At 35.6% G+C, this 24,385-nt stretch overlaps 1 pseudogene; it reads left to right on the plus strand.

Moving 5' to 3' along the window:
- Window positions 1-22,166: 22,166 nt before the first annotated feature.
- Window positions 22,167-23,447, plus strand: LOC114043615 (annotated as a pseudogene).
- Window positions 23,448-24,385: the final 938 nt, after the last annotated feature.

A 24,385-nucleotide genomic window follows, 5' to 3' on the forward strand; every position in this document is an offset into this window, starting at 1 on the left:
AACACAAGGGAAAGGGGAAAACAAAAGTATCTCACTATCCTTTAAACATTTCAGCACCATCTTTTGTGTCCTTTGCTCAAATCTGAGAATTTATCATTAATACTTCCATCTTTCCTTTCTGCAGCACTCATTTCAAGAATCCCAGTATTATCATTAAGAAAATAGAGTCTATCAGATAGAAACTACTCTACCAAATGTTTATCCTTACTAGGGATTTGCCTTTAGGATTCCATTTTCTCCTCTATTATTTTCCTTCTATTCTCATTAATCATTGCCAGCATGAGACTGGCAAACATTATGAGTTGTTTTATAAGTTTCCAAGCTTGGTATTAAACTTTGGAAGATAGTGAAAATTGTTTTCCAAACTAAAGAATGCCAAATTGCAGTGAAAATGTGAGGTTGGTCTAATCATAGAGTCTGTGTTGCCCTTCAAACACTGATACAACATCAGACACTCTGGTGACATATTTCTTGACACTCAGAATTTCTTTCTCAATAATTCTGATTCCAGTTACATCTCACACCACTTTTTTTCATATACTTTATACTCTAGTCAAACTGGACTAGTCTCTATCACCAAAATGAACTTAGCAATTTGCCCAACATCATGGTGGCGGGAACTGACATAGAACTTAAGAATCTTCATCCCTACATTGAATGATTTCTCCATTTTATTACACAGACCAAACTTCTTCTAAGAAAAAAAAGTGATCAAAAGACAAAACAAAACAAACAAAAAACCTGAACCATACCTAATTTTGTTACACTCAAAAACCCTTCAATATTTCCCAAACCACCCCTAAAATCTTTCACAAAATTTCCTTCCTCTATGTCTTTTTTTAAATTAAATCTATTTCTTCTCATGTACTAATATTTCAGACACATTAAAAATGTTTCATTGTTTTTTTCTATTTTGATGTAATTGTTCTTGCAATATTATTTTCTACTATTTTTTTCTTCAAAAATAGTTTCCATATTATTGATTAAGTAAGCCTTTTTAATCAGATCAAGAAATCTAAATGTCATTTATGAGATTTTGTTTTTAGTAATCTAAGTTACAAATTCTAAACAACAGACATAATTGTGGAATGAAAAGCATTTTTTGTTTTACTTTAGGGGCTATCTCTATACTTCATTCGCTGATAAATTCATTCAATATTTATTACTGGATTACTTTAAGTAAAATACTATAGTAATCTCTTGGACCATTCTTCCTTTTTATAATTATATCCCTAGATTATTTAAGAATGAAATTGCATTAAAATTTCAATGATTGAAATTCATTTTTCCAAGTTTCCTAAATCAAAATGAAAGATCTAGTGATTATGGCTGAAATCCCTCTCTACATATGAAGTGTGGGGAGGAGGCAGGAGGAAAATAAGTATCAACAAATTATAGGTATGAACAAGTTACAGGTGTGAACAAGTTACACAGATTTGCCTTATTAGTACTGCTCTAAATGAGAATCACTTTCTAATTATATATATATACATATGTATTGTATGTATTGTATAACACTATATATATCTTATTTCAGTAGTTCAAGAAGCTGTGCTTTTCCCAGGATGCAAATCACCATCCTGTAAAAACTTTGTAGGACGTTTTCAAGATTATCTATTCATTAAAAATTCATCACCCTTCTGTCAACGTGATGATAAAACTCTCCGAACTTAACTAGGCTCATTCTCACAACAGACATGAGATTTAATTGCAGCACTCTCCTCTTTGTCATATTGAAAAGTTCTGTTAGAAAAGATGCATGGAAAGACATGGAACAAGAACAAGAACAGATGGCAACATGTATATCAGGGGCCCATGAGTACAGACGGTTGAGTTAAGAAACATTTGCCATAGACACGCCCCAGAGAATAGGGGGAGGTTTGTTAGGTGATGTCAAGTCTTTTCAAACATACTAACTGTTGTGAACTGATGTAAATGTCCTCAATGTTTATGAGATTGAACTGATTGTCAAGGATACAACTGTGTCTGCCTCATCATTGTGTGGTCTATGCTCTTCTAGTATATCTTTTTTGACAACGAAATGGTATCTACTACATTATTAGGCATCAAGGTAAGACATCAGTACACATGTGTATATATGTATATATGCGTGTATGTGTGTGTATGTGGGCAACTAGGTGGCACAATGAATAGATCACTAGGCCTGGAGTCAGGGAGACCTGAGTTCAAATTCGGCCTCAGACATGTACCAGCTGTGCTACCCTAGGCAAATCACTTAACCCTATTTCCATTTCATTGTCTGTAAAATAAGCTGGAGAAGGAAATGGAAAACCACTCCAATGTCTTTGACAAGAACACCCCAAATGAGGTCATGAAGAGTCATATATAACTGAAATGACTGCATACTAAAAATGTATGTATGTATGTATGTATGCATGTATGCATGTATGCATGTATGTATGCATGCATGTATGCATGTATGTATATAGTAACCTTTAAATCAAAATAAGAGCTGACAATTTAGGTACTTAGGTAAATTTAAGTTTTTGAATTAACCTGATTTCTTTTCTTCTTAAATACCTTAGTATTCACTATTTCTTTTGCTGTAACAGACACTTCAGTGAAGTAAAGGATGTTATAAATTATTTGATCAACCAGGGAAGGAATGAGGTAGGATAACAGGATAGGTAACAATTTTGGGGTAAGATGTTCAGATGATTCTCAGACATTTTATTCTATATAATAATTATGTTCAGTTATTGAGGAGCTAGCCCTTAACTCTGTCTCCATAATCCCAAATAAATAATTATTTAAACTTATTATAAACTATGTTCAAGATCCCATGAAAAATACAAATGAAGATATTGTAGAGATAACTAGAGTTTCAGGGTCATGCCTGGTCATAGCCCCTAAACACTTCCAGTATAGTTCTACACATGACTTCTTATAGTGCCTCCACAACTTTCTGACACCAAAGTCTCTGAAGCAGGCTAATACAACACAAAAGCTAATAATGCAGCAGATAGTATTATTAGCAGATAGTATTCTACTCACTAGAATGAATGATATGGTGAGGAATATCCAAGGAGTTAATGCTTTACATTTTTCCACCTCTGAAAACCCAGAAGTGGTGGTTTTCATGGACATTACATGCCATTTAGAACACTAACAATGCCTGACTTTTGGAATAAGCAGTTTTCAGAACTTGGAGTTTTGAAATTTTAACATCCCATAATTAAAGAAAAATAAAGTTATGTTAAAAATGTACAGACTAGTTTCAACTTAACAGATTCACATTTTTACATAAATAAACTCAGAGGCATGAATTTGTTGAGGATTTTAAGATTTTGCTTTGTGGAGGCAAATTTTGCTTCCTAAAATACTCAGGTAGTTATTTTGCTTTGTGGAGGCAAATTTTGCTTCCTAAAATACTCAGGTAGTAAAATACTCAGGTAGTTATTTTCAATATGTAATTTTTCTTAATCTAAATTGCCTCTGAGTTTGGATTTTCATTTTTAAACCACAGATACTATTATGGGATTGATTGGAAAAAAAAACACTTACAAGACTGCTAAATTATGCAGGATGGAAAGGGTTGAGTGCTTTCCTGTTTTCCACTTCATTTTCAATTAGAATCACTGTTTGGTTGTCTAATTTTGTTCCTAGAGACAATATTTCCTTAGAGATAATACCTTTTATCTCTAGAGTTAACTGCACCATCCCTGCAAACCACTGCCAACTCAATTATCTGGTCTTTGATGTTGTTATTCAATAAATATAAATATTACATTTACCTGGTTTTCAAATACAGCTTAGCAATGTTAATTTTATCAGATAATATTTGGAGTGACATCTGGATTCATTCTCTATATTCTATTCCTATATCTTTCATGTAATAGACAAAGAGGAATAATGGAAAGCACTTTTTCAGAAGTCAGCATTGCTAGTTACAGTCCTTTTCAGCTCCAACATCCTATGATCCTATGATATTTCTAGTGGTAGAGTAGAAAAAAAATCTTGGCTGAGATGCCAGAAAACTGAGTTACTGTCTTGATCCTGAGTTACTATCTTGACCCTGGGTTAGTCACTTAAACATTCTGAATCAAAGCTTTCTCATTAGTAGAATGGGAATAATAATACTTATTCTGCCTATATTTTAGATTCACTGTGAAGAATGGATACTGGAAACCATAGAATGTTACACAAATATAAATTGCTGTTATTGTTACCATTTTATTTTTATTGTTTCTGGCTCCTTACAAGTCAAAATCTAATCATTTTTATATGCTAAATGAATTTCATAAACCCCAAAGGAATTTTGAGCCTTATTTCTAAACGTGCACATCGGCTACAAGCTTGTGGATCTGAAACAAATCTTTTTACTGGAGTAATATTGAAATTTTGGGGAGAATTCTTTTTCTTTTCTACTGAAGTGAGTGTTCATTGCTGCCAGGTAGCTTTCCAACAAACAGTCTGAAATCAAAGTCAGCATTTGGTATCCTATAAAAATAGTTTGGTTTGCTAAAAGTATTTTCCCTTATATCATAAAGAAAATAGGTGAAAAGTAATAAATTAAAATTTTCTGGAGTATAATTATTGGCTAAAACAATAGGAGTGATAATTTTCATACCCAATGGAAGTGAATAGTGAATATTTTTTTTATTAATTTATTTTGATTTATCAACAATCACTTGCATAAGCTTTTGATTTTTAAAATTTTCTTTCACTCTCTTCCTACCTACTTCCCCAAGGTGGCATGCAATCTGATATAGGCTATACATACATATTCCTATTAAACATTTTCACATTAGTGATGTTGTAAGGAAGAATTAGAACAAATAGGAGGAACCACCAGAGAGAGGAAACAAAACTCAACAGAAGAAAAGAAAATAGCAAATAGTATGCTTTGATCTGCATTCAAACTCCATAGGTCTTTGGATGTGGATAGCATTTTTCATCATGAGACCTTTGGAGATGTCTTAGATCCATGTGTTGCTGAGAAGGGCTAAGTTTATCAATGTTAGTCATAGCACAACGTGGTTGTTACTGTGTACAATGTTCTCCTGGTTCTGCTTACTTCACTCAGCATCAATCCATATAAGTATTTCCAGATTTTTCTGAAGTCTGCCTGTTCATCATTGTTTTTTATGGGAGTGGTTAGGCAATTGGGATTAAGTGACTTGCCCAGGGTCACATAGCTAGTAAGCATTATGTGTCAGAGGCTGGATTTGAATTCAGGTCTTTCTGACTCCAGGGGCAGTGTTCTATTCACTGGGCCACCTCACTGTCCTCTCATCATTTCTTATAAAAAAATAGTATTCCACTATATTCATGTACCATAACTTACTCAGCCATTTCCCAATTGATGGGCATTCTCTCAATTTCCAATTCTTTGCCATCACAAAAAGAGCTGCTATAAATATTTTTGTACATGTGGGTCCTTTTCCTATTTTTATAATCTCTTTGTGATATAGACCTAGAAGTGCTATTGCTGGGTCAAAGGGTATACACATTTTTATAGCCCTTTGGCTATAGTTCCAAATTGCTCTCCAAAATGGTTGGATCATTTCACAACTCCACCAACAGTGCATTAGTGTTCCAATTTTCCCACATTTTATCCAACATTGATCATTTTCCTGTTTTGTCATGTTAGCCAGTGTGATAAGTGTGATGTAGTACCTTAGAGTTGTTTTGATTTGCATTTTTCTAATCAATAGTGATTGAGAGCATTTTTTCATTTGACTATAGATGGCTTGAATATCTTCTTAATAAGTGATCTTACACACAAGTAAATTCCATTTTCCTATCAATTTCTACATCTCCATAAATGGATAGCTTTCACTATAAATATTTTTCCATATATACTTTTCTTTTAAAAAGAGTTCTAATGTGGGGTCTGTGATTTTTTTCTACAAAATATATATTTTGATAATTATTTCAATATAATTAACTTCTGTTGTAATACTCTTTTTTTTTTGCATTTAGCAATACTATGGTGAAAAAAGATCACATAGGCTTCATCAGACTGACAAATAGTACATGACACCTGCAAATTTATTTTTACATAAAATCTGTTTTACTTATTTTTAGTAGAAATTTCTAACAATTCTTAACCCATCCAAAACAGATCTAATTACAGAGCCTCCTTCTTTTTAGGTGTGCTGAGCCCATTCTTAATATATCTTTATTCCATGTAGCCATATGATATCTTTCTACATTTTCATCTCTTTTGAGGTTTCTGAGCCATTCATAAGAACAACCCAACTATCTTTTCTTTCATCTATTTCTTCTGCCAAATCGCTGTTTTCAATTCCTCTAACTTTCAATTTTAGAGGTATTTAATGAGCTTCAAGCTTTCTTTTTCTTTTTTTTCTTTTCTTTTTTTTTGTTTCTTTTCTTTACCACATATATATGATAATGTAAATAATTCCAGTTCTGGCTCACAGCTGATATTAAAATAAAAGGAAGAGAGGTGGTCATGGTGAAACATAGCCATAATCCCTAATTCCAGGCAGATAGATTGCTTAAATTTAGTTGCTCTGAGATATAATAGGATTAAGCCAATTGAGTATTTATAGCAAGGTAAGCACCAATATGTGGAGTGCAAGGAATGTGGGCCCTTCATGCTGTCTTAGGAGAATGAAGTGACACAGGTTAGAAATGAAGCAGGTCAAACCTTCTTTGCTGACCAAGATTAGGAATAGGAAGGAAGGAAGGAAGGAAAAAAGGAAGGAAAAGAAAAGGAGAGGAGAAAAAGAATGAAGAAAGGAAGAAAAAAGAAAGAAAGAAAGAGTAATAAGGAAGAAAGAGGGAAGGAGAAAGAAAGAAAGAAGAAAGAGGGAAGGAGGAGGAAGGGAGGGAGGGAGGAAGGAACTTCTCCACTCAATTTCTCTCTAATTGGAACATTGGAAGCATTTATTAAATATTTACCATGTTCCAGATATTGTATTAGATGCTGGGTTTCAAAATTCATATATTAAAAAAAAAAACATTCCTTTCCCTCATGGAACTTATATTTTACAGGGGACTAGTATAAGCTTGTAGAAATAAATAAAAACAAAATACAAGTGGACAGTGGAGAATAATTAACAGCTTGGGGAGGGAAGGCTCAGGGAAAGATTCATATAGAATGTGGAAATTGAAATAATCCTTGAAGGATTCTAGGAGGAAGAAAAAAAAAATTAAGTAATGCATTCTATTCTATATAAAGGCATAGGTAAGAGTGAAGGAATACAATGTACAGGGAATAGCATTCCTGTTCCCTGGACAGGAAGTATGCTAGTTCAACCTGAAAGTAGTGTGTGAGAATATTAAAACAGAAATAATAATTAATAGGCCCAAAAATGTTAGGACAAAAACACTTAGTGGACTTTAAATAGCAAATGGATTACCTAGGGATTGTACCTATGATTTCACTTATATATAGAACTCTCAGATCAGGAAATTCCCTGTAGTAATACAGGTCAGCTAAAGTAATGAAGCACCCTGAGGGAAGGCATCATGTGTCAGGCAAATCAAACCATCACTACCAAAATGTTGACCCCCACATCTGTTAAGATTCTTATGGGAACATCCCAGGCTTCTGAAACCAAGAGCCTTACAATACTATGCCACATAAAACACTACAACTGCTTCCATATCAGCCCCTATACCTATCATTGAAGGGAGAAATCATTGTGGATAATGAACCCACCTCCTTCACTACCATCAGCAATAACTGCTGAAAACTGCCATAAGCCAACAGTTAAGTAAAATACCCCTGTGTATGGCCACATTCCTCAGACTGCTTGTGCTGCTTCTAACACAGTCTACATAGCCATCATCTGGGGAAACAATTTCTGTAGAGGAGGGCCCAGCCAAACCTGGCAATTATCAATTGACTGCCACCCAAGGGACATGCAAGTTAACTTAGCTAAAATTGCAAAGCTCCTCAAGGGAGAGACTAGAAGGACCTTGTAATGGTTAAGTCAAATTACCAACCTCACCTTGTCTACTATCTCTACTCAGACTCCCATTGAGATAATCTAGGACTGAAACCAAGAGCACTTGGAGCAGAAATGCTCTCTGGACCAGTTCCAGCTGCTGTCATCCTGGAAAGTAACCAAGGAAATGGAGACTAGCAAATGGTCCCATAGGTTTTATAGCCATAGCTCCTGAATACCTTGAAGATAAAAGTTCTCTGCACTAAAATCTTTAGCTCTATCACATTGTTGAACGGCAGAAACTAAAATGGTTTTGTTAATGGAAATAACATTAAAGAAGAGGGACAATTCTCTGCTTTACTGTTGTACCCTAAGAACCATGTTATTTTTCTATTGTTCACTTGCAGCTAAATCTTTCATTCCTGCCCCTTCCCCCTATGTAATACATGTAAAGATAGCATTCAATTTTCAGTTTTGAAAGATTTTGAGGTTATTTTTTAATCCTTCCCTCACTTCCCTATCACCTCCCCAAGATAGCAAGCAATCTAATATAGGTTATACATGTGCAATCGTGTTAAACAGTTCCACATTAAGCATGCTGTGAAAGAAGAATCAGAAAAAAAGGGAAAAATCACAAAAAAATAAAAATGAAAAAGCAAAAATAAATGTGAAAATACTGTGCTTTGCTCTGCATTCAGACTTTATGGTTCTTTCTCTGGACATGAATAGAATTTTCCCTCATGAGCCTTTTAGAATTGTCTTGGAACATTATATTGCTAAGAAAAGCTAAGTCCTGCCATAGTTGATCATCACACAATGGTGCTGTTACTGTGTACAGTGTCCTGCTAGTTTCATTTACTTCATTCAATATTAGTTCATGAAAACCTTTAAAAGTTCTTTTTTCTGAAATCTGCCTGTTCATCATTTCTTAGAGTACAATAGTATGCCACTGCATTCATATATCACAACTTATTCAGCCATTCTCCAAATGATGGACTTCCCCTCAATTTCCATTTTTTTGCCACAGCAAAAAACTGCTATAAATCTTTTTGTACTTGTGGTCCATTTCCCATTTTTATAATCTCTTTGGGATACAGACCTATTAGTGGAATTGCTGGATGAAAGGGTATGCAGTTTTTTTTAATATGTTTTTTTTATTTTTTTTTAAATTTTTTACATGTGTTTTTAAAACTTTGGGTTACAAATTTTCTCCCTTCCTCCCTCCCCACCCACTGTCATTGAAAAGGCAAGCAACTTGATACAGGTTATACATGTGTAGTCATGGAAAACACTTCCATAGTAGTCCTGTTGTGAAAAACTAAGTGTATTTCCCTTCATCCTATCCTACCCTCCATTTGTTCTATTCTCTCTTTTGACCCTGTCCCTCCTCAGAAGTGTTTGTTTCTGATTATCCCCTCCCTCAATCTGCCCTCACCTCTATCATCCCCCTGCTCTCTTGTCCCCTTCCCCTCTTATTTTCCTGCAGGGTAAGATAGATTTCCATACCCCATTGTGTATGTTATTCCCTCCTTTAGCCAAATCCTATGAGAATAAGATTCACTCATTCCCTCTCACCTTCCCCCATTTCCCTTCCACTGCAAAAGCCTTTTCTTGTCTCTTTCATGTGATATACTTTACCTCATTCTACTTCTCCCTTTCTCTGTCTCCCAGTATAATCTTCTCCCACCCCTTAATTTTATTTTCCAGATATCACTCCTTCATCTTAAACTCACCCTGTGTTCTCTATCTATCTATCTATACAAACATAGAATTTTTCCCCTCCTACTACCCTAATACTGACAAAGGTCTCATGAGTTACAAATATCATCTTTCCCTGCAGGAATGTAAACAGTTCAACCTTAATAAGTCTCTTATGATTTCTCTTTCCTGTTTACCTCTTCCATGTTTCACTTGAGTCTTCTATTTTAAAGGTCAAAGTTTCTATTCAGCTCTGGTCTTTTCCACAGGGATGCTTGAAAGTCCTCTATTTCATTAAATGACCATTTTTTACCTTGAAGGATTATACTCAGCTTTGCTGGGTAGGTGATTCTAGGTTTTAGCCGTAATTCTTTTGCCCTCCAGAATATCATACTACATGCCCTCTGGACCCTTAATGTAGAAACTGCTAAAGCTTATATTATCCGGATTGTGTTTCCACAATACTTGAATTGTTTCCTTCTGGCTGCTTGCAATATCTTCTCCTTGACCTGGGAACTCTAGAATTTGGCTACAACATTCCTAGGAGTTTTCCTTTGGGGATCTCTTTCAGGAGGTGATGGGTGGATTCTTTCAATTTCTATTTTGCTCTCTGATTCTAAAATATCAGGGCAGTTTTCCTTGATAATTTCTTGAAAGATGATGTCTAGGCTCTTTTTTGATCATGGCTTTTAGATAGGCCAATAATTTTTAAGTTCTCTCTCCTGGATCTATTTTCCAGGTCAGTTGTTTTTCCAATGAGATATTTCACATTCTCTTCGATTTTTTCATTCCTTTTGATTAGTGTTACAGTGCCTTGATTTCTCAAATTGTCCCTATCTTCCAATTTCTCCATTCTAATTTTTAAGGAAGTATTTTCTTCAGTAAGCTTTTGGACTTCCTTTTCCATTTGGCTAATTTTGCTTTTAAGGGCATTCTTCTCCTCATTGGCTTTTTGGACCGCTTTTGCCATTTGGGTTAGGCTATTTTTTAAGGTGTTATTTTCTTCAGTATTTTTTTGGGTCTCCTTTAGCATCACTCTCAATTTTTCCTCTACCTCTCTTACTTGCCTCTCATAATCCTTTCTGAGCTCTTTCATGGCCTGGGACCAACTCATATTTTTCTTGGAGGCTTTGGATGTAAGAGCTTTGGCTTTGTTGTCTTCATCTGGTTGTATGTTTTGATCTTCTTTGTCATCAAAGTAAGATAATATAGTCTGACTCTTTTTGTGCTGCTTGCTCATGATTCCAGTCAATTACTTCAGTTATAAACTCTTTGTTAAGGTAGGAGTCTGTTTCCAGTGTGGAGAATGTACTGTCTGAAGCTTCAGGAGTTTTGTGCAGCTGTTTTCAGAGATACTTCTAGGGACCTGTAAATTTTCAGTTCTTCCAAGGTGGTATGATAAAGGGCAAGGTGTTTACTCCTTTCCTGGCCTGTGCTCTGGTCTATGAGCACTCTTTTCTGTCTTGGAACTGTGAAGGGGGTTTCCTTTCCACAGCCACTACAAGCTCCACCATGCCAGCACTCCTCCTTGCCCCAGGACTGCCACCCAGAACTGTGACCCAGATCCAAGCATGGGCAAAGCAAGAGAATCCTGCACCAGCAGAGAGATCCCTGCAATCCCCCTCTCATGGGCCACTCGATTACCCCTCAGTCTGTGGGCCAGCTCAGGAGGCAGCCGCTGCCCCCCACCAAGCTCATGGACTGGAGCTGAGACCACCAGCTTCTCTCTTTCCCCGCTGACAGAGACTTTTCCCACTGACCTGCCGAGTTGTCTTTTGTGTTCCTGGGTTGGGAAGTCTGGAAACTGCCACAGCTGCTCACAATTCAGTCCTCTGAGGCCTGATCCAGGGTCACTGCAGCCTGCTTGCCCACGCCAAACTGCGCTCCTCTCCCAGCCTGGCGTGATATACCTTTCCGATCAACCATTCAGGCTGTCTTGGGCTGGAAATTTGTTTTGCTCTGTCTTTTTGTGGGTTCTGCTGCTTTGGAATTTCTTTAGAGCCAATTTTTATAGGTATTTGGAGGGGTTTGGGGGAGAGCTCAAGCAAGTCACTGCTTTTACTCCTCCATCTTGGCTCCATCTCAGGGTATGCAGTTTTATAACCCTTTGGTCATAGTTCCAAATTGCTCTCCAGAATGGTTGAATCAGTTCACAACTCCACCAACAATGCATTAGTGTTCCAATTTTCCACCATCTTTTGCAGCATTTATCATTTTCCTGATTTGTCATGTTAGCCAATCTGATAGGTGTGATGTAGTATGAGTTTTTTATTTTGATTTGCATTTTTCTAGTCAATAGTGATTTAGAAATTTTTTCATGTGGTTATAGATAGTGTAATTTCTTCATCTGAAAATTGCTTGTTCATATGCTTTGACTATTTATCAATTGGGGAATGACTTGTATTCTTATAAATTTGACTTTGTTCTCTACATATTTTAGAAATGAGGCCCTTATCAGAGACTCTGCTTGTAAAAATCCTTTCCCAGTTTTCTGTTTCCCTCCTAAACTTGGTTGCATTGGTTTTGTTTGTGTTAAACCTTTTCAATTTAAGATAATCAAAATTATCCATTTTACATTTCAGAATGTTCTCTGTATCTTGTTTGGTCATAAATTCTTCTGTTCTAATAAATCTGACAGGTAAACTATTCCTTGCTCTCCTAGTTTGCTTATAGTATATAGTATCAGCCTTTATATCTAAATCATGAACCCATTTTGACTTTATTTTGGTGTATGGTGTGAGATTTTAGTCTATGCCTAGTTTCTGCCATACTCTTTTCCAGCTTTCCCAGCAGTTTTTGTCAAATAGTGAGTTCTTATCCCAGAAGATGGGGTCTTTGGGTTGATCAAGTAGTAGATTACTATAGTCATTGACTACTACGTCTTGCATACCTAACCTATTCCACTGATCCGCTACTTTATTTCTTAGCCAGTACCAAGTAGTTTTGGTGATTTCTGCTTTATAATACAATTTAAGATCTGGTATAGCTAGATCACTTTCCCTAGCATTTCTTTTCATTAGTTCCCTTGATATTCTGGACTTTTGTTCTTCCTGATGAATCTTGTTATTGGTTTTTTCTAGTTTGATAAAATAATTTTTGTTAGTTTGATTGTTATGACACTGAATAAGTAAATTAATTCAGGAAGAATTGTCATTTTTATTGCATTAGCTCAGCCTACCCATGAACAGGTGATATTTTTCCTATTATTTAGATCTGACTTTATTTGTGTGAAAAGTGTTTTGTAATTGTGTTCATATAGTTCCTGGGTTTGTTTCAGCAGATAAACTCCTAAATATTTTATAATGTCTACAGTAACTTTAAATGGGATTTCTCTTTCTATATCTTACTATTGGGTTTTGTTGGGAACACATAGAAATGTCAATGATTTATGTAGGTTTGTTTTTTAACCTGCAACTTTGCCAAAGTTGTTTATTATTTCAAGTAGTTTTTTTTTTTACTTGATTCTCTAGGATTCTCTAAGTATATCATCCTATCATCTGCAAAAAGTGGTAGCTTAGTTTCTTCTTTGCCTGTTCTAATACCTTCAATTTATTTTTCTTCTTTTATTGCTAAAGATAACACTTCTAGTACCATATTGAACAAAAGTGGTGATAATAGACACTCTTGTTTTATCCCAGATGTTATTGCAAATACTTCTAGTTTATCCCCATTACATATAATGCTTGCTGATGGTCTTAGATAGATGCTACTTATCATTGTAAGGAAGACTCCATTTATTCTTATGCTCTCTAGTGTTTTTAATAGAAATGAGTGTTGTAGTTTGTCAAAAACTTTTTCTGCATATTTTGAAATAATCATATTTTTAGTTTTATTATTAATATGGTCAATTATGCTGAGAGTTTTCCTAATAATGAGCCAGCTCTGCATTCCTGGTATAAATCCTACCTGGTCATAATGTATTTTTCTTATGATAAGTTGTTGTGATTTTTTTGCTAATATTTTGTTTAAATTTCAGTTTTTGTCTATAGACATTAGGGAAATTGATCTATAATTTTCTTTCTGTGTTTTGACTCTTCCCAGGTGAGTTATTAGTAGAATATTTGTATCATACAAAAATATGATAGGACTCTTTCTTTATGAATTTTCCCAAATAGTCTATATATTATTGCAATTAATTATTCTTTAAATGTTTGACAGTATTCACTTATAAATTAATCTTGCCATGGAGATTTTTCCTGGGGATTTCATTGATGGCTTGTTTCACTTCTTTTTCTGAAATGGGGTTATGTAAGTATTTTATTTCCTCTTCTGTTTAGCTGGGACATTTGTATTATTGTAAATATTCATCCATTTCATTAAGATTGCCAGATTTATTGACATACAATTGGGCAAAATAGCTCCTAATTATTACTTTAATTTCTTCTTCATTGGTGGTGAATTCAGCCTTTTCATTTTTGATACTGGTAATTTGGTTTTCTTCCTTCAATTTTTTAATCAAATTAACCAAAGGATTATCTTTTTTTTAATAAAATCAGTTCTTAGTTTTATTTATTAGTTTAATAGTTTTCTTGATTTCAATTCTGTTAATCTCTCCTTTGGTTTTCAGAATTTCTAATTTGGTTTTTAATTGGAGATTTGTAATTTGTTCTTTTTCTAGCTTTTTTAGTTGCATGCCCAATTGATTGATCTCCTCTTTCTCTTTTTTATTCATGTAAGCATATAAAACTTGCCCTATGAATTGCTTTTGCTGCATCCCATAAATTTTGGTGTGTTATCTCATTATTGTCATTCTCTTGGAGGAAGTTATTGATTGTTTTTATGATTTCTTGTTTGACCCACTCATCCTTTAGTATTAGATTATTTAGTTTCTAATTAATTTTTAGTCTATCTTTCCATGGCCCTTTATTACATGTAATTTTATTGCATCATGATCTGAAAAGATTGCATTTAATATTTCTGCTTTTCTGCATTGGATTGTGACATTTTTATGCCCTAGTACATGGTCAATTTTTGTGTAGGTGCCATGAACCACTGAAGGAAAGGTATGTACCTTTTTATTCCCATTCAATTTTCTCTAGATGTCTACCATATTTAACTTTTCTAAAATTCTATTCACCTTCTTAACTTCTTTCCTATTTATTTTGTGGCTAGATTTATCTAGTTATGTGAGGGGGAGGTTGAGGTTCCCCAATACTATAGTTTTGTTGTTTATTTCTTCCTGTAACTCCCTTAACTTTTCCTCTGAGAATTTGGATTCTATAACACTTGGTGTATATATGTTTAGTAATGATATTACTTTATTGTCTGTGGTGCATTTTAGGAGGACGTAGTTTCCTTCCTTAACTCTTTTAATTAGATCTATTTTTGTTTTTGCTTTGTCTGAGATCAGGGTTGCTACCTGTTTGTTTGTTTTTTTTAACTTCAGCTGAAACATAATATATTCTACTCTAGCCTTTTACCTTTACTCTGTGTATACCCCTTTGTTTCAAATGTGTTTCTTATAAACAACATATTATAGGATTGTGGTTTTTAATCTAGCCTGCTCTCCACTTCTGTTTTATGGGATAGTTCATCCTATTAACATTTACAGCCGTGATTATTAATGTATACTCTGTCTTTCTCTCCATCATATTTGCCCCCAACCCTGTTTATGCTTTTATTTCTCCTTTTCCCCTTTCCCTCCTTACTAGAGTTTAACTTTTGACCACTGCTTCCCTCAAACTGCCCTCCCTTCTATCAGTCCCTTCTATTTCTTTCTTTTTCCCCTTACTACTTCTTCCCTCCCTTCTAACCACCCTTCCCTTTTCTCTTCCCTTTCCCCTCCTATTGTCTACATGGCAAGTTAGATTTCTATACTTAACTGAGTATGTTATTCCCTCCTTGAGTCAAATCCAAGGAGTGTAAGGTTCAAACAATTCTCATCTCTCTGCCTTTTTTTCTCTTCATGTGATATAACTTACCTTTCTCTGCCACCTCCTTTCTTCTCACTACAATCCCTTTTCACCACTTAATTAGTTGTTTTAATTATCACATCAAATCAACTTATACCCATATGCTCTATGTATAACCCTTGTAAATGATGTAATAAAGATACAAGTTCTCTAGAGTTATAAGTATCAGAGGTGGAGACAAGATGGCAGAGTAAAAGCAATGAATTACTTGAGCTCTCCCCCAAACCCTTCCAGATACCCTAAAAAAATGGCTCTCAACAAATTCTAAAGCAGCAGAACCCACAAAAAGACAGAGTGAAACAAATTTCCAGCCCAAGACAACCTGGATGGTTGATCAGAAAGGTATATCACACAAGGCTGGGAGAGGAGTGCAGTTTGGTGTGGGTGCACAGGCCTCATTGAACCTGGAGCAAGCCTCAGAGGACTGAATCATGGGCAGCTGTGGTGGTTTCTAAACTTCTCAAACCATGAATGCTGAAGATAAATTTGAAGGTCAGTGGGAAAAGTCTGTATCTGTGGTGAGAGAGAAGTTGGCCCCAGTCCCAGTACCCAAGTCCAGCCCCAGGGTGGTGGCTGCCTCCAGACTTTCTGGCCCATGGACTGAGGGGGAATCAAGTGGCTGATCAGAGGGGGATTCCAGGGATCCCTTTGCTGGTGCTGGTGCAGGATTCTCTTGCTTTTCCAGTGCTTAGATCTGGGTCACACTTCTGAGTGGTGGTCCTGGGGAAATTAGGAGTGCTGGCATGGTGGAGATTGTAGTGGTGGTAGAGAGGAAATCCTTCAAGATAAAAGAGTGCTTTGTGGTCACTCATAGACCACCAGGCCAGGAAAGGAGTAAACACCTCACCCTTGATCATAGCACCTTGGAAGAACTGAAAATGTACAGATCCCTAGAAGTATCTCTGAAAACAGCTACACAAAACTCCTGAAGATTTGGACAGTACATCCTTCACATTGGAAGCCAACTCCTACCTTAACAAAGAGTTTATAACTCAAGTAATTGGCTGGAATCATGAGCAAGCAGCACAAAAAGAGTCAGATCATAGAATCTTACTTTGGTGACAAAGAAGATCAAAACATACAACCAGAAGAAGACAACAAAGTCAAAGCTCCTACATCCAATGCCTCCAAGAAAAATATGAATTGGTTCCAGGCCATGGAAGAGCTCAAAAAAGATTTTGAGAAGCAAGTAAAAGAAGTAGAGGAAAAACTGAAAGTGGTGCAAGAAAATCATGAAAAACAAGTCAATAGCTTGCTAAAGGACACCCAAAAAAATACTGGAGAAAATAACACCTTAAAAAATAACCTCACCCAAATGGCAAAAGAGGTCCAAAATGCCAATGAGGAGAAGAATGCTTTAAAAATCAGAATTGGCCAAATGGAAAAGGAAGTCCAAAAGCTTACTGAAGAAAATAGTTCCTTAAAAATTAGAATGGAGCAATTGGGAGCTGGTGACTTTATGAGAAATCAAGACACTGTATAACAAATTCAAAAGAATGAAAAAAAAAATGGCAAAAACTTCATTGGAGAAACAACTGACCTGGAAAATAGATCCAGGAGAGAGAATTTAAAAATTATTGGACTATCTGAAAGCCATGATTAAAAAAAGAGCCTAGACATCATCTTTCAAGAAATTATCAAGGAAAACTGCCCTGATATTTTAGAACCAGAGGGCAAAATAGAAATTGAAAGAATCCACCAATCTCCTCCTGAAAGAGATCCCCAAAGGAAAGGTCCTAGGAATATTGCAGCCAAATTCCAGAGTTCCTAGGTCAAGGAGAAAATATCACAAGCAGCCAGAAAGAAACAACTCAAGTATTGTGGAAACACAATCAAGATAACACAAGATTTAGCAGCTTCTACATTAAGGGACCACAGGGCATGGAATATAATATTCTGGAGGGCAAAAGAGATAGGATAGGAAAGGCCCCTCTTGCCCTAGGGGAAAAGAAGCAGTACAGAAGGAGAGACATCCCAGGAAGTTAGCAGAAAGCCCCACTTCAGCATGGTAGATCCTGAATCCCAGGGGGTGGAGCAGGAAAACACCAACACTAGGACCCTTCAGTGCCTCAGTACAGACTGGGGAACCATTGGAAACCAACTCAGAAACACAACATGTGCCTCAGCATTCTATGGCAGCCACATCTCCCAGTGTCTCAGCAAAACTCTGGGAAGTGCTCCAAGGGGGAAAGTCCCAGGGTGAGAAACATCCTGCAGCAGGGAAACATTCATCTGAAAGGAGCTGAAGAAAGTAAATGGAAGGAAAGGTTCAAAGATTGAGGTGAGCAGGCAAGCTCCAGGGGCTAGAATACCCAATCCTCCTAGTAGAGTTCCAATATTGCTGATTCCAGCCCAACACTATGTTAAGCTGCCAGAACCCTACAGCCTCCAACTGCCAGCATCAGAGGCCCCAGCACACAAAGCCAGTTACCAGGCCCCAGGCTCCCAACACAAGAAGCTTGAGTCAGTGCCCCTTGGTCCCCAGCAGGAGCGCTCAAATTTTTTAAGGGCCAGGAAATAAGTAAACACCATGAGCAAAAAGAAATTACTATAATACTATAGTACTAAAGTACTATAGTACTGTATACTTATGGGAACAGTGATGATCAAGGCAGAAATTCTGAAGAGTACAACATTGTCAAGAAACCCACATCTGGAACCTCAAAAGGGAATATGAAATGGTCTGAAGCCCAAAAACTCTTCTTGGAAGAGTTCAAGAATGACTTTAAAAGTCAAATAAAAGAGGCAGAAGAAAAACTGGGAAAAGAAATGAGAGGTATGAAAGAGAGAGTCAATAGCTTGGAAAAGGAAGGACAAAAATTAACTGAAGAAAACAACTCCTTAAAAAGCAGAATTGGCCAAACAGAAAAAGAGACACAAAAACTCACTGAGGAGAAGAATTTCTTAAAAAATAAGGTGGGCCAAATGAAAAAGGAGGTCTAAAATCTAATAGAAGAATACAATTTGTTAAAAATTAGAATTGGGCAAATGGAAGGTAATGACTCTATGAGAAAGCGAGAATCAGTCAAATAGAAACAAAGGAATGAAAAAAATAGATGAAAATGTAAAATACCTCATTGGTAAAACAACTGACCTAGAAAATACATCCAGGAGAGACAACTTAAAAATTATTGGTCTACCTGAAAATCAAGACGAAAAAAAGAGCCTGGACAGCACCTTTCAGGAAATCATCGAAGAAAACTGTCCTGAGGTCCTAGAACCAGAAGATAAAATAGCCATAGAAAGAATCCACCAATCAATTCCTGAAAGAGATCCCAAACTGAAAACGCCAAGGAATGTAGTAGTCAAATTCCAAAATTGCCATGTCAAAGAGAAAATACTGCAAGCAATCAGAAAGAAACAATTCAAATATTGTGGAACCACAGTCAGGATTACACAAGACCTTACAGCCTCTACATTAAAAGATAGTAGGGCATGAAATATAATATTCCATAAGGCAAAGGAGCTGGGATTACAACCAAGGATCAGCTGCCCAGAGAAAATGAGCATAATCTTTCAGGGGAGAAGATGGAAATTCAACAAAATAGAGGACTTCCATACCTTCCTGGTAAGAAGACCAGAGCTCAACAGAAAATTTGATCTTCAAATACAACACTCAAAAGAGACATAAAAAGGCAAATGGGACAGAAAAAAACAATAACAACAACAACATGTTATTAATGAGGGCAAACTGTTACAATGGAAGATGCCACTTTTAACTCTTGAGAATTGTATTGTTATTATATCATTTTAAAGGGGTATATATAGAGGGGGTGGGTATAAGTTGACTTTGATGTAATGATAAAAAAATCTAATCAAGTAGGTTAAATGGATCTAAGTAAATGGATCAATCTGATCTAAGTAATGTACTGGGAGAAGAGGAAAGGAGGAGGCAGACAAGGGTTAATTACTACAGGAAAAGGCACAAAAACCCATTACAGTAGAGGGAAAGAAAGGAGGGAGATGAGCATTGTTTGAACCTTACTCTCATCAGATTTGTCTCAACAAGGAAATAACCTAATCAGTTAGGTATAGAAATCTAGTTTGCCCTATAGGCAGTAGGAGGGAAAAGGGGAAAGAAAAGGGAGAGGGCTAATAGTAGGATTCTAATTCTAGGACCTCAGGGTAGTTTTACTTGATGATTTCTTCAAAGATTCTGTCCAGGTTCTTTCATTGATCATGGCCTTTAGATAGATCAATAATTCTTAAATTATCTCTCCTAAATCTATTTTTCAGGTCAGTCATTTTTCCAGTGAGGTAGTTTACATTTTCTTCTATTTATTTTTCATTCTTTTAATTTTTTTTCACTAATTCTTGATGTTTCATAGTGTCATTTGCTTCCACTTGCCATTTTACCAATTCTAATTAAGGAGTTGTTTTGTTTGCTTTTTTTTTCAGTGTACTTTTTGTCCATTTTGTCAATTGTATTTGTAAAGGAATTGTTAATGTTTTCTTCTACTTCTCTTATTTGACACTTAAAATCCTTCTTGAGCTCTTCCAAAAAAGCTTTTGGAGCTTGAAACCAGGTTACATCTACCTTTGATGTTTCAGATGTTGTTATATTGACAATGCTGTCCTATTCTGAATTTGTGTTTTGATCTTCCTTGTCCCCACAGTAAGAATCCATGGTCTTTGTTTTTCTTTGTTGCTTTTTACTCATGGTGTTTGCCTTTTTCCTGGCTTTTAAAGTTGATCTCTGCTTCTGGAGCACAGGGACCACTGTCCCATACTTCTTGTGCTGGGGGCTAGGGGTCTGGTTACTGATTTACTGAGGTGGAGACTCAGGTGCTGGGAGCTGGAGGCTGTAGGTGTCTGAAAGCTTACCTAGTGCTGAGCTGGAGTTGCTGGTGGTGGCTGGTGTGTGCTGAAGCCACGTGGGGTTTTTGGGGATTACTTGGGCTTACACTGAAGCTTATGGGGTGGGGGATGTGGATGTGTGTGGTCTGGTTGCTGGAGGTCTCCTAACCTGGTGCTGTGCCAAAGCATGGGTAGTTTCAGCTTCTGATGGACACCTGTCCTCCAGCGCATGCGGTGGTTCTCCACATGGTGTCTGACATTTCTTAAGCTGTGCCAAGGCATGTAAGTGGGGGGGGGGTGAAGGAGGGGCAGGTTCTGGTGTTGACACTTGCCTGCTCCAACACTGTAAGGTCTCCTTCAGTCACAACAAAAGGGACCTTTCCCATTAATCCTCCTAGCCTCATGAACAAAAAGACTGCTATATCCCATCTTTTGCTGGCTCTACTGTACCAGAATTTTTCCTGTCACAGTATTGCCTGGGTTTTTCAGGGTCAATAAGGGAGCATGAGAGTGACTTACTGTTTACTTTGCCATTGTAGCTCTCCAAAGTCAAGGTTTATCTATTTTATTGAGTTTTTCATAAAATTTGCTCTTGGATTTATTACTTCCATAGTTTTCTTACATTAAATTTTATTTATCTCTCCTTTGTTTTTCAGAATTTTTTATTTGGTATTTAAAATTGACCATGTCTCATCCTTATATAAATACCTCAAAATCAAATGCAGAAAGGCAGAAATAACAAAGGCATCCTTTTAAGATCATGGTGTAACAAAAATTACATGTAATAAATATAATAAAGGTAAGATAGATTAAAAGTTATTTGAAAACTAAATAATCTAGTCCTAAATAATGAGTAAGTCAAAGAACATAAAAAAGAATCAATAACTTCATTAAAAAGAATGTCAACAATGAGACAATATACAAATATTTATGGGATGCAATTAAAGCGGTACTCAGGGGAAAATTGATATCTCTAAACTCTTACATTGTGAAAATACAGAAAGAACAGATTAATGAATTGGGCATGAAACTTAAAAAAATAGAAAAAAAATTTAAAATCCTGAGTTAAACACCAAATTGGAAATTCTGAAAATCAATGGAGAGAATAATAAAACTAAGAGAAAACTATTGAACTAATAAATACAATTTGGAGCTAATAGTTATGGGGAAAAATAGAATAGATAAACCATTTGTCATTTTAATTTAAAAAGAAGAAAACCAAATTACCAGTATCAAAAATGAAAAAGATAAATTCACCATTGATGAAGTGGAAATTAAAGCAATAATTAGGTGCTATTTTGCCCAATTATATGCAAATATATCTGACAACGTAAGTGAAATGGATAGATATTTACAAAACACACACACACACATATATACATATATATATACATATATATATTTGTAACAATCATTTAGAGAACAACTCATTCCAATAATATATAAACTATTTGGGGGGAAAATGTGAATAAAGAGTCCTTCCAAATTCCTTTTTTAGCACAAATGTAGTCCTGATATCTAAACCAAGAAGATAAAAAATAGGGAATATGAACTATAGACCAATTTCCATGAAAAAAATTTAAATAAAATACTAGGAAGGAGAACACAGCAATAAGCAACAAGAATAAAAAACTAGGAACAGGTGGAATTTATATCAGTACTGCAGAGCTGTGTCAATATTAATGAAATTGTCAACATCATTGAACCGTATCATTAAGAATAACAACAAAAATAATATAGTTATCTCAATAGATGCAGGAAAAAAAAAACTTTTGACAAACTGCAACATCCAATCCTATTAAGAACACTAGAGGGGCTTTTTCCTTCTCCCCAGGTTCCTTCAGTTCTCCAATTAGCCAACACTGCAGTCAGAGGAATGGTGACCTCAGAAATACTGAAGATTGGCAAGAAACTTTATGAAGGTAAAACAAAAGAGGTCTATGAATTGTTGGATATTCCTGGAGATGTCCTTTTACAGACTAAAGACCAGATTAAAGCAGGTAGTGCAGCTAGGGGAAAAAAAATCACCTGGAATAAAAGCTGTGATCTCAAACAAAATTATTAGCTATATTTTTGACTTATTACAGGAAGCAGATATCAAAACTGATTTCATTAAAAAACAATGTGGTGAGGCAGCTTTCATTGTGCCTCAGTATGAAATGGATTGAATGGGTATGTAGGAGAATTGCAACTGGTTCTTTTCTGAAAAGAAAATCTGGTTTCAAAGAAAGATACAAATTCTATCCACCTAAAGTGGAGTTGTTTTTCAAGGATGATGTCAAAACTGATCCACAGTGGTCTGAAGAACAGCTTTTTGCTGCAAAATGGTGTTTTGATGGACTTAACATAGATCAGACTAGAATGGATATCATGAGTCTTTCCACACAGCCTACTTTTGAAATATTGAGATAACCCTGGTTACCTTAGAACTATTCCCTGGTCAATATGAGGATTTAATTTGATATTGATCTAACTGCAAAAGAAACTGTTCTTGCTGATGTTATTGATAATGGTTACTAGAGACTCTAGCCATCTGGTGATAGAATCCAACAGAAAGAAAAGCATTCATGCTGGCACCTTGAGGAAATGATTCCTGAAGGCCTCCAGATGGTGAAGAAAAACTTTGAATGAGTTGCAGAAAGAGTGCAGTTGCTTCAAAATGGAGAAAGTCCATTCAGAGTTGTGGAATTGATGGGCTCATCTTCTGACACTGGTCATTGTGAGAAAATTAAGAAGGCATATGGGAACTATGGAATTTCCTGTGACCTCTGAGTAAAATCTGCACATAATGGACCAGATCAAACTCTAAAGATTAAAGAAGAATATGCAGGAAATGGTGCTCCTATTGTATTTGTGCCAGAAGCTAGCAGAAGCAATTCCTTGATACCTGTATTATCTGGTAATACTGCGTATCCAATAATCATCAACTGTCTTTCCTTCACACATGATTAGGGAGCTCAGGATGGATGGTCCTCATTTCAAATGCCTACTGGTCTTGGCTTTTCAACTATCCTTTCATCTGATAGAGCAGCTCAATTTGCAGCCCAGATACTGGATTAAAGAACTACTTGATATCAGCTAAACTTTGAGGAAGTATATTAACACATGGGTTTCCTTGAAGCAGGTGGGTAAGAAAATCAAAGAATGCAGTCTCTAAGAAGAATGAAGTATACTTTTAAAAGTGGAAAACAAAAAAATATATATTTTAGCTTCAAAAAATTACAGATCAGACAAGAGAAAAAATGATTCTAAACTAATCATAGAAAAATACTAATAAAATTTCTTACTTGGTTTAAAAAATACACTAGAGAGCATAGGAATCAATTGAGCTTTGCTTAAAATGATGTGTTATCTATCTAAAACCATGAACAAACATGATCTGTAATGGAAATAAGATGGAGTCTTCCCAATAAGATCAAGAGTAAAGCAAGGATGCCCATTATTACCGTTATTCTTCAATAAAATGCTAGAAATGCCAGCTATAGCCATGAGAATTAATAAGAAATTGAAGGAATTAAAATAGGCAACAAAGACACAAAACTCTTTGAAGATGATTTGATAGTATACTTAGAGAATCTTAATGAATCAACTAAAAACCTAGTGGTAACAGTTAATAACTTTAATAAAGTTTCAGGCTATAAAATAAACTCACATGGATCACCAGCAAAATATATTACCAACAAAGTCCAGCAGCAGAGATAGGAAGAGAAAATACTTTTAAAGTAATTGTAGACCATGTAAAATACTTTGGAGCCTACCTGCCAAGACAAACCCAGGAACTATACGAACACAATTACAAAACACTTTTTAGACAAAGTCAGATCTAAATAATTGGAAAGATATCAATTGCTTATTGGTAGACTGAACCAATGTAACAAAAACAACAATTCTACCTAAATTAATTTACTTAGTGCCACATCAATTAAATTACCAAAGAATTATTTTCTGGAACTAGAAAAAATAATAACTAAATTATTCTGGAAGAATAAAAATTCAAAAATATCAAGAGAATTAATGGAAAAGAAGTAAGTGACCTACCTGTACCAGATCTTAAACTGTTTTATAAAGCAGTAATCATCAAAACAATCTGGTACT

This window comes from Vombatus ursinus, unplaced genomic scaffold (assembly GCF_900497805.2).
Source record: "Vombatus ursinus unplaced genomic scaffold, bare-nosed wombat genome assembly UNPS02014770.1, whole genome shotgun sequence".
In the NCBI taxonomy this organism is placed as follows: Eukaryota; Metazoa; Chordata; class Mammalia; order Diprotodontia; family Vombatidae; genus Vombatus; species Vombatus ursinus.